The sequence below is a fragment of the Lagopus leucura genome, unplaced genomic scaffold (genome assembly GCF_019238085.1).
Source record: "Lagopus leucura isolate 7727_CA_CO unplaced genomic scaffold, USGS_WTPT01 33904-0_obj-0_obj, whole genome shotgun sequence".
Lineage (NCBI taxonomy): Eukaryota > Metazoa > Chordata > Aves > Galliformes > Phasianidae > Lagopus > Lagopus leucura.
In genome coordinates, this window is record NW_024968760.1 from 1 (window position 1) to 8,061 (window position 8,061).

Genomic DNA, 8,061 nt, shown 5'->3' on the forward strand with positions numbered 1-8,061 from the left:
AGGTAATGTTGCAGGAAGATCAAAGAACTGGATTGAGTACCAAAAAACATTAAATGTTGCCAAACTCTTTTAAAACAGCTCAAAGGAAAATATTTGATTTGACTGTGCATTAGAAATACTTGAAGGAAAGATATCTTTATACTCTAGGTCATCAAAAGCCCAAAAGGTAATGCTAAGTCCCAGTGCTACTGATGATACAAAAAATGAAAAATTTCTTTTAATGCAAATATAAATTACATATTTTTTTCTGAGATATCAAAGGAAGAACAAGAGTCTGGAGGGTCACCTTAGATAGTCAACCTGTCTCCGATATTGTGATCTCCTCCGTCAAGACAAAAAAGAAGGGCTGTTGCTCTGGGTGGCAACCTTCCGAGGCAAAAAGAGGGCCTGATATGTAAACCAGATCCAACACATAGGGAAGTCTTTGGTTTCCCTGGAGAATGGGTAAGAGACATTATTAGAAATCTCACAAGCCTCGTACAGTCATCTGATTACCCTTTTGTGTGTGTGTGTGTGTGTGTGTGTGTACTGGCAGTAGTTGTCAAATTCACAGAGGTCAGGCAATGTAAACAGAAGTAGGAGGAGGCTTTAGAAGTTAGGAAAAAGTGCTGATACCTTGTACAATTTGGAGATAACAACTTTGTTCCTACAGTATCCTGATTACCATTATTGTGCTAGGATGTAGCTGTCAACTGAACTCTGCACCCCTTTGTGGCCGTGTCTATTAGCACGGATGAGTCTGCTCAGTGTTGTCATGGCTAGTGAAATTGGGCCACATCAGTTTTCTGCAATGAGGAACTATAAAAATGAACACGGGATAATGAAGGTAAAGCTTATGAATTATTGGAAGGTCTTCTTCAATGAAAAAAAGATAATTACTGAAAAATATATTTTAGATTTTTCTAAGGAAGTGCAGAATAGGTAGAACATTATTTAAGCCTACTGAAATACAACCATTTGAAATCTCCTTTGAATTTCAGAATCGCATGCCTTGTGTGCATTTTATCCTTCACAAAGATCTGCTATCTGTTTGAGCTGTGTTCACCTGTCACTGACCTGGTAGGAAGTTCCTGTATGTGAAGTCTGAAAAACGCTGAAAAATAGATCTTGGGGAATACCACTATGACTCACTTTTCAAATAGAAATATGTTATTGCTACAACTGGATCATTATCATCTTCAATAAATAAAAAAAATAACATTTTAAAAACTCTTTCCTCTCTGCCAAATTTGACTGAAAGGGGCCTAGAATTTCAAAGAGATATGATGCAAAGTGGACAATGAGAGTCATTGCAAAAATTGTCCTTCTTTAGGGAACAAAACTTGCCTCCTTTTGAGTTTAATGACAGTCCTACTATTGATTTGTGCATGCCCTATCTATTCATTTTTCTGCTCCCCTGATTTTTTTTTTCCACTTTTGCTCAGATTAATGACTTGCTTCATTCCTTAACTTTATCTTCTCTTCCCGAAAAGTGTTGTCACTTAAAAATGGCTTAGCGTATCTACTCTATTTATTCTATAACACCCTTGAGTTTTACATTTTAGTTGAAAAATTCACTATCACTATAATCACCAGGAAGAAGAAATAGTTGCTTTAAACTTCTAAAGAAGTAAGATCACTTCTGAAGAAGTAAGATCTCAATCCTATCAGTCCTACAACTGAGAGTGTGATGAATGGATGTCACAAAATGAGAAAAAACACAATCATCTAGGAAATGTAAGGGTTAATGAAAGGTAATATGTCGCTTCATGGCAATAGTAACACTTTTCTGATTATACAAAACAGGGACAGTCAGCAGTATGCTAGGGTTGCATGTAAATTGGAGAAGTATGAAAAGGCAACTGCAAATTGCACTATTTGTTACTAAAAGTTGTAAGGAGCAAGATTATCTGTTTTGTACCTTCCTCAAGGCAGTCTAATTTTTCTATAGTGGAAGGTAGGGAAGGAGGTGGTTTCTTTCACTATTTCTGCTATTTTAATGTCCTTCTCTGATTGAACTGTATCTCATTCTTTTCCTGTTCACAGTATGTTGTGCATTTCTATATCACAAGGCTTTTAACTTTTTATAACTACCATAAACATAATAAACAAGTTGGTTTTTTCTTTTGTTTGTTTTGGTTTGGTTTTTATTTGGTAAGGCTAAAAACCAATTCTACTAAGATTCTAGGCTTGTCCTACCGGAAACCCACAGGACACTCACAGGGCAGCTCAGCTCACACTTCTGCCTGCTCACCCTGCCCCATCATCTGCCTCCTGGAGCAGCCCAGCCTGGCCAAGGGGCACAGGGAGGGCATAGTGCAGTGCAGACAAATAGCATGGCCCCTTAATGCTTTGCAAGAAAATGGTGTCAGCTTTCAAAGATTACAATTTGAAAATATATGAATTTGGAAAGGGTCTAGAGGCCCAACAGGCGAATGATCCTGGGATGGAACAAAGTATTCTGACGGTATTAAAGGCTGTAGATGCAAATACATGTTCCTTTCATCTTATTTATTTTTAATTAGGGAGAAACCTTGTTCACTTATCTTGTTTTACAAGGATTTGTTTTGCAAGCAGGTGTTCCACTTGGGCTCTGTATCATGTGCTGGACGCACGGATACAGCATGCAGGTGGAAAAAAATGCTGCAGACTCTGAAGAGAGTAAAAGCAGGAGGGAGGCTGCAGTGGAGGAGAGAGGAAAGATGCACTTTGAAGCAGGGAATGCCCTGCTGATATGTTTTGAAAGCACTGCAGGCAGACTCCTTCCCAGAATTTCATCCCTCTCTCAAGGTCAGTAAGTAATATTGTGCTTGCTTAGAGAGATTCTGGTTTAGTTTACTAGTGCTCCTATTGCACTTGCTTAGGGAGTTTCTGCTTGCCATCTTCTGGGGCTATCAAAAATGGATACCTGTGTGTGTGCATATGCCAAATAAAACTCATAACTCTGTGCTGCTCTGACTGTGTAGTTTGCTTGCCTCTGCTCCTGAGACACCCCGTCTCTCCGATGCAAACATATCCTGAAACAACATTATAGGCAGAAACACATTGCAAAATGTGCTGCACATCAAGAAATGCTTTGTAAAAACAAAAAAGCACAACTGGAAATAGCCTGTCACCTTAACAAATTATTTTGAACCAAGTTAAAACTCCAAGGGAATCCTTAATAAAACTTGATAATGTGGCAGCAAATCTGATGGCAAAAAAATCAAAACCATTTTCTGATTTGAGTTTGTCTCACAAGACTGTAGCCAGCTGAACTGAAGAAACATGAAAGTCTTTTGAACAAAATTTGGAGAGTTAAACTGCTAATATCAATTCCTATGCTTTGGCTGTGGGTGAAAATGCTCATGTTAAATACAATGGCTCAACTAATCATTTTTGTTAGAGGCATTCATAATGAATTTCAATATCAGTGAAGAAATGGCTCCTTTGGTGGCATTGAAAAACAAATAATTCTCCTGATTTATGTGAAGTAGAAACAAACCAAAACAACATTAGAACAATTTTCTTTAACCCTTGTCAATATTTCTGGTACATCTACTGACAGTGCTCCAGTGACAGTTGGTTAAAAAAAAAAAAAAAAAAAAAAAAAAAAAAGTGAGACTTATAAAATTAAGATATAATATTCTTACATGCTTAGCAGAGGTTTGCTGGGTGTAGAAAAGTTTTCCTTGGTTTTCTTTGTCTTTTTCCAATTGACGTAATTTTCTCCTCCCTCAACCCCCATCGAACTGCGTTTTTCCTCTGCCATCACGGCAGGGAGAAGAGCACCAGAAGCTGCGGCGCGGCTGCGCGTCGAACCAGTCGTTGTTGTTTCCACGGTCTCCGGTGCCCCCTCGTGGCCAATAGCTGGAATTGCGGCCGTGTTTGTTTGGCGCCGCAGGCACCAGGGCGCATGCGCACAGGCACGCGGCGGTGGTGTTCCTCGCTTTGTGCAGCAAATCCGCCGAGCTTTGTTACGGTTAGTCCTCGAGGCAACAGAGCGCATGCGCCAGGACACTCATAACTAGCATTCAAATCTACAAAGCCTCGAGGTGCAGGCGAGCAGTCGATTCCTGGAGCCTGCCTCGGGAACAGACTATTGTGGCTCCCAGCGGCCCCTGCGCCCCTCGCACGCGTAATGAGGAGTCGAAAACAACGCACGCGTAGGTGAGTACTCGAAACTAATCATGCGAAATCACCTGCCGGGCCGGGGCTGTTCGCCGCTATGTTCGCTATTACCTGGAGGACTGATGACCATAGAGAGGCGGCGGATTAGCTGAGTAGAGCGGTTAGAACGGCACTTCCGCATTTTGTACGCGCATGCGTTGTGCTGCTTGCGGGACGCAGCGGCCGTTCTGCGCATTGGCCAGGAGGTGGCGGCAGAGACCGCAGAAAGAACTTTTCCGACGGGACTGGGAGAGCGGCGGCGCAGTGCTTGGCGATCCGGTGTGTGTGCTGTGAGGACGGGAGAGGAGCACGAAGTTAGAAGTGGAGGGGTTGTGGGGGGAAAGACGAAGAGGAAAGAGGGAAACTACTCCAAACCCAGGAGAGCTGTGCCAAGTGCATATAAATAGCTTTAAAAAAAAAAAGAGGTTTTTTTCTTTTTTTCTTCTTTCTTTTTGCTAGCGTCTGTTGCATTGTTTCTAAATGTTCAAATACCAAAATGCAACTGCCCAGTGAATTTAACGATAATGGGATTAGAGCCCATTGGCAGAAAGTGCAGGGCCATATGAATGTTCACTCAGCCTCTGTCTTGTTTATACTTCCACGTATTTTTCTTCAAAAGCCTTTCTTTCCCTGCGGGTTTCATTTTTGGCTTTTTGTTCTTTTCATGCCATAAAATGGGAAGTTTTAGGTCCTAGCAAGTCTAAGCAGCCAGATCTAGCACAAAGCTGCAGTTTTGAGTTCTGTGTGGACCATTACAGTGTTCCTACAAAGATTAACAAAAACTGTAGTTCTCCCCCTAAGTTTACAGGTGGAAAAAATTATTGCCTAGAAAGAATTGATGTGCCACAGCTGCCATTGGCAAGATGGCCCAAGAGTTGTGTGGGTGCATCTGGCTGTGAGAGGAATGTCTCTGTGGAAGGACAGCTTGTTCCCCCCTCTGATGGGGGCAGCTTCTCAGCTGCTCTACCCTGGTCTTCCTGCAGCTGGACGGATAGCCCAGATGGGCACAGGGTACGCAGACCCTCCCTGGCCAGCTGCAGCATTCGCTTGTGCCAGCACTCCCTTTCCCCCCGACCATTCCCATTTTGCAGGCTGGAGCCCTGTGTGGCAGAGGAGGAGAGAGCTGCAGGCAGAAGGAAAACAGGGTGCTGGGATTCCTTCAGCTCGCTGCCAGCTGTCTTCTGTGACATTTTGGGGGTGGGCAGGGGACTGTGGGAGCACCCTCAAGGCTCTGGGCAGGAGGGAAGGAAGCAAAGATGCAGCTGCAGGCTGCAGGCTCTGAGCTGGAGCAGTGCGGACGGGCACTGTACAGCTCCCAGTCTGGGCACACGGAGCAAATTTGTCCAGCTGAGGGCTGCAGGGCTGTCCTTATCAAGCACTCCCCCATCCCACAGGTCTGCAGCGACTGCACCAGTTGCTAGAGCTCTTCCCACTGCAGGAGCTCAGAACTGACAAGAACCCTGACCAAAGCAGGTAATGGCAACTTATGCACACAGATACACACCTGATACAGAATCTGGCACTTGACAGTCCTCCCAAAGCTTCTTGCTGCTTTTTAGGCTGCTCTACAGCTATTCTGTCCTTTTCCCCCTCCTTCCCCTATGTCTTGCCCTTTCCTTCGCCCTGTGCCTTCCCCATTCCTTTTTCAGGCTTTCTCCTTTCTTTCCTCGCTTCCTTCCCTGTGCCTTCCCCCTGTGATGACCCCATGTTCTGCTGCTGTTCTCAGCTGACGATCCTTAAACTGCACTTTTCAAAGACATGGGATCAGGCTGCATACTATCACTGACTTAAAAAAAAAAAAAAAGTGCAGTATTATGTATAGATAACGAACTCCTGCTTGAAAACCAATAGCATCTCCACATCCTGGAGTGTCACCATGACCCCCAGGTTGGGCTGGTGCTGATCATCTGCCCTGCAGTGCTGCTCAAATGGCACCGGCACCTCCTGGCACGGCCTGCCACCTCCTTGTGTCACCTCTACGTGTCACCTCATCTCACCTCTGCAGTTCTGACCCCACACCTCCACCCCATATCCCCCCATGTCCTCACATGTCCCTGTGTCCCCACACATCCCCTCATGTCTCAAGTCCCCCCACATCCCCTGCCCCAATTCAGTCCATGCTGATGTCACCATGGGATTGAGGACAGGGGCAGGGATGCTTGTGGGGTGCGTGGAGTCCTGGGACAAGTTGATGGCTGTGCACAGGGGGGTGATGGTGCCCTCAGTGCATGGCTGTGACAGGGGGGTGTGAGTCATTGTCCCCAACATGGGGCTTGTGCCCCACGCATGTGGGCAAGTTGTATGGGGAGTGCTTTCTGGAGATGATCTGTCTTTTCTCCAAATCTGCAGTGACTTCAGCAATCCCGCGTCATACCGCAACAGAAATGGGGCACTGCCGTACGTCAGTGATCTCTGACTCAAGCACAGGGGCTGCACGAAGGACACACGCTGCAGCCTCCCTGTTTCTGTGGCGTTTGGGATTGATGTTTGAGCCAAAAGGCCTCATGGTGCCGTACAGGCAGGTGCTGGGTTCACCCACTGAGGACGCCAAATCCTAAAATAATGTCACAGCGGTCTTTAATTGCTGTGCGAGGAGATGCCGTGCATTTCTCCCTGGGGAGCTGTAAGCTGACCCCACAGTGTGGCAGACAGCACCAAAAAGGGATGCCATCCTGTACTTTCCTACCCTAGTAACTCCTGGTTCTGCTGGTACACCTCTTGTACCTGGAGCTGGCTCTCCATCTGGCTGAGACGTCATCTTTAACACTTCAAAACAAGCCTAAGGAGAAAAGATTTTGGTGATGTGACATGAAAACAGACAGCACAAATATAGACCAGGATGACAGAAGATGTACACGCTGGGTGTTGAATGCCATTTGGAAACCAAACCCCAGGTGAGAAGTCTTGTTTTATTTGGTTCATTTTTGCTAATCTCCCGAAGGATCAGGAGGTCAGTAGATGTAAACTAGAGATGCATCACAGCGATATTCAATCAAGGTGATGCAACACATATCTAATTGTTTTTTCATAATTACAATGACTACTAGATATTAACATGATAGTGACTCTCTTCCTAGCTTAATATATGTTAATGGTAAATTTGAAACTGGCATACTAATAAATAGGGCTTCTGAAAGAGGCATGTTCATAAAACCACGCTTTTGTCTACTTGTTTTTCATTGTAATATCAATATATTGAAACATTTGCACAGGGTCAAGTAATTGTGAGGGGATAAAACAGCACATGAGGTTATAATTACTATGTTAGGTAAAGCAGAGCATTATCAGTTTTTATTGTTGTTTTCTTTTTCTTTCCTTCCAGTTACTTGACAGTCCAGGAAATTTCTCACAGCTGAGCCATTGTGTTTTCTTCAGAAGTTAGAAATAAGATTGGCAGAGTCATGTCCGTATTCACCCACGCAGCAAAGTACTGGAAGAACTGCATTATTTCATCCCACTCTTCAGTGAGTTTCTATTATTTACCATGTAAGAACAACTTCTTTGTAATGCCTCCCTTGTAGAAAAGTGACGTGTTTATCTTCATTGCCAACCCTTGATTTCCAGTGCATGTTCAAAATAGTCAATGGGTGAAGGAATGCTGGCTGGTTTTACGCTAAGAAAAAAGCCTCCACAAGTTCACATTCAGTACAGTGAGTACACTTTTATTTTTGCTAGATGGTCTGCTGGTTTCTCCAGTCGTCTTATGTAACACAAGGGAGCATTTCGTTGTTTGAATTTCTATAACTGCCTATTTTCTGTGTTCAGAGGAGTAGATTCCCTTACATATGGGGTATTTTTAACTGGGTAATGTAACTCAGAGTAATAACACATAAAAACAATCTTCTGTGTTGGTTGTTTGAAAGAAAGCTGTTTATTCATTAGAAATGTTAGAAACATAATAATCCCATTTGGTAGTTAGTTTTTCATCAGACT

The 8,061-nt window shown here is 43.8% G+C and overlaps 1 long non-coding RNA gene across 2 annotated transcripts; it reads left to right on the forward strand.

The window, feature by feature from the left end:
- The first annotated feature begins 3,871 nt into the window (after positions 1–3,871).
- LOC122193836 lies at positions 3,872–8,048 on the forward strand. Of its 2 annotated transcripts, XR_006182994.1 has the most exons (5): positions 3,872–4,128; positions 5,523–5,601; positions 6,820–7,022; positions 7,451–7,592; positions 7,693–8,048. It is a non-coding gene; the product is annotated as an uncharacterized LOC122193836 (long non-coding RNA). The 2 variants fall into 2 exon arrangements; XR_006182995.1 differs by lacking the exon at positions 5,523–5,601.
- The last annotated feature ends 13 nt before the right edge of the window (positions 8,049–8,061 follow it).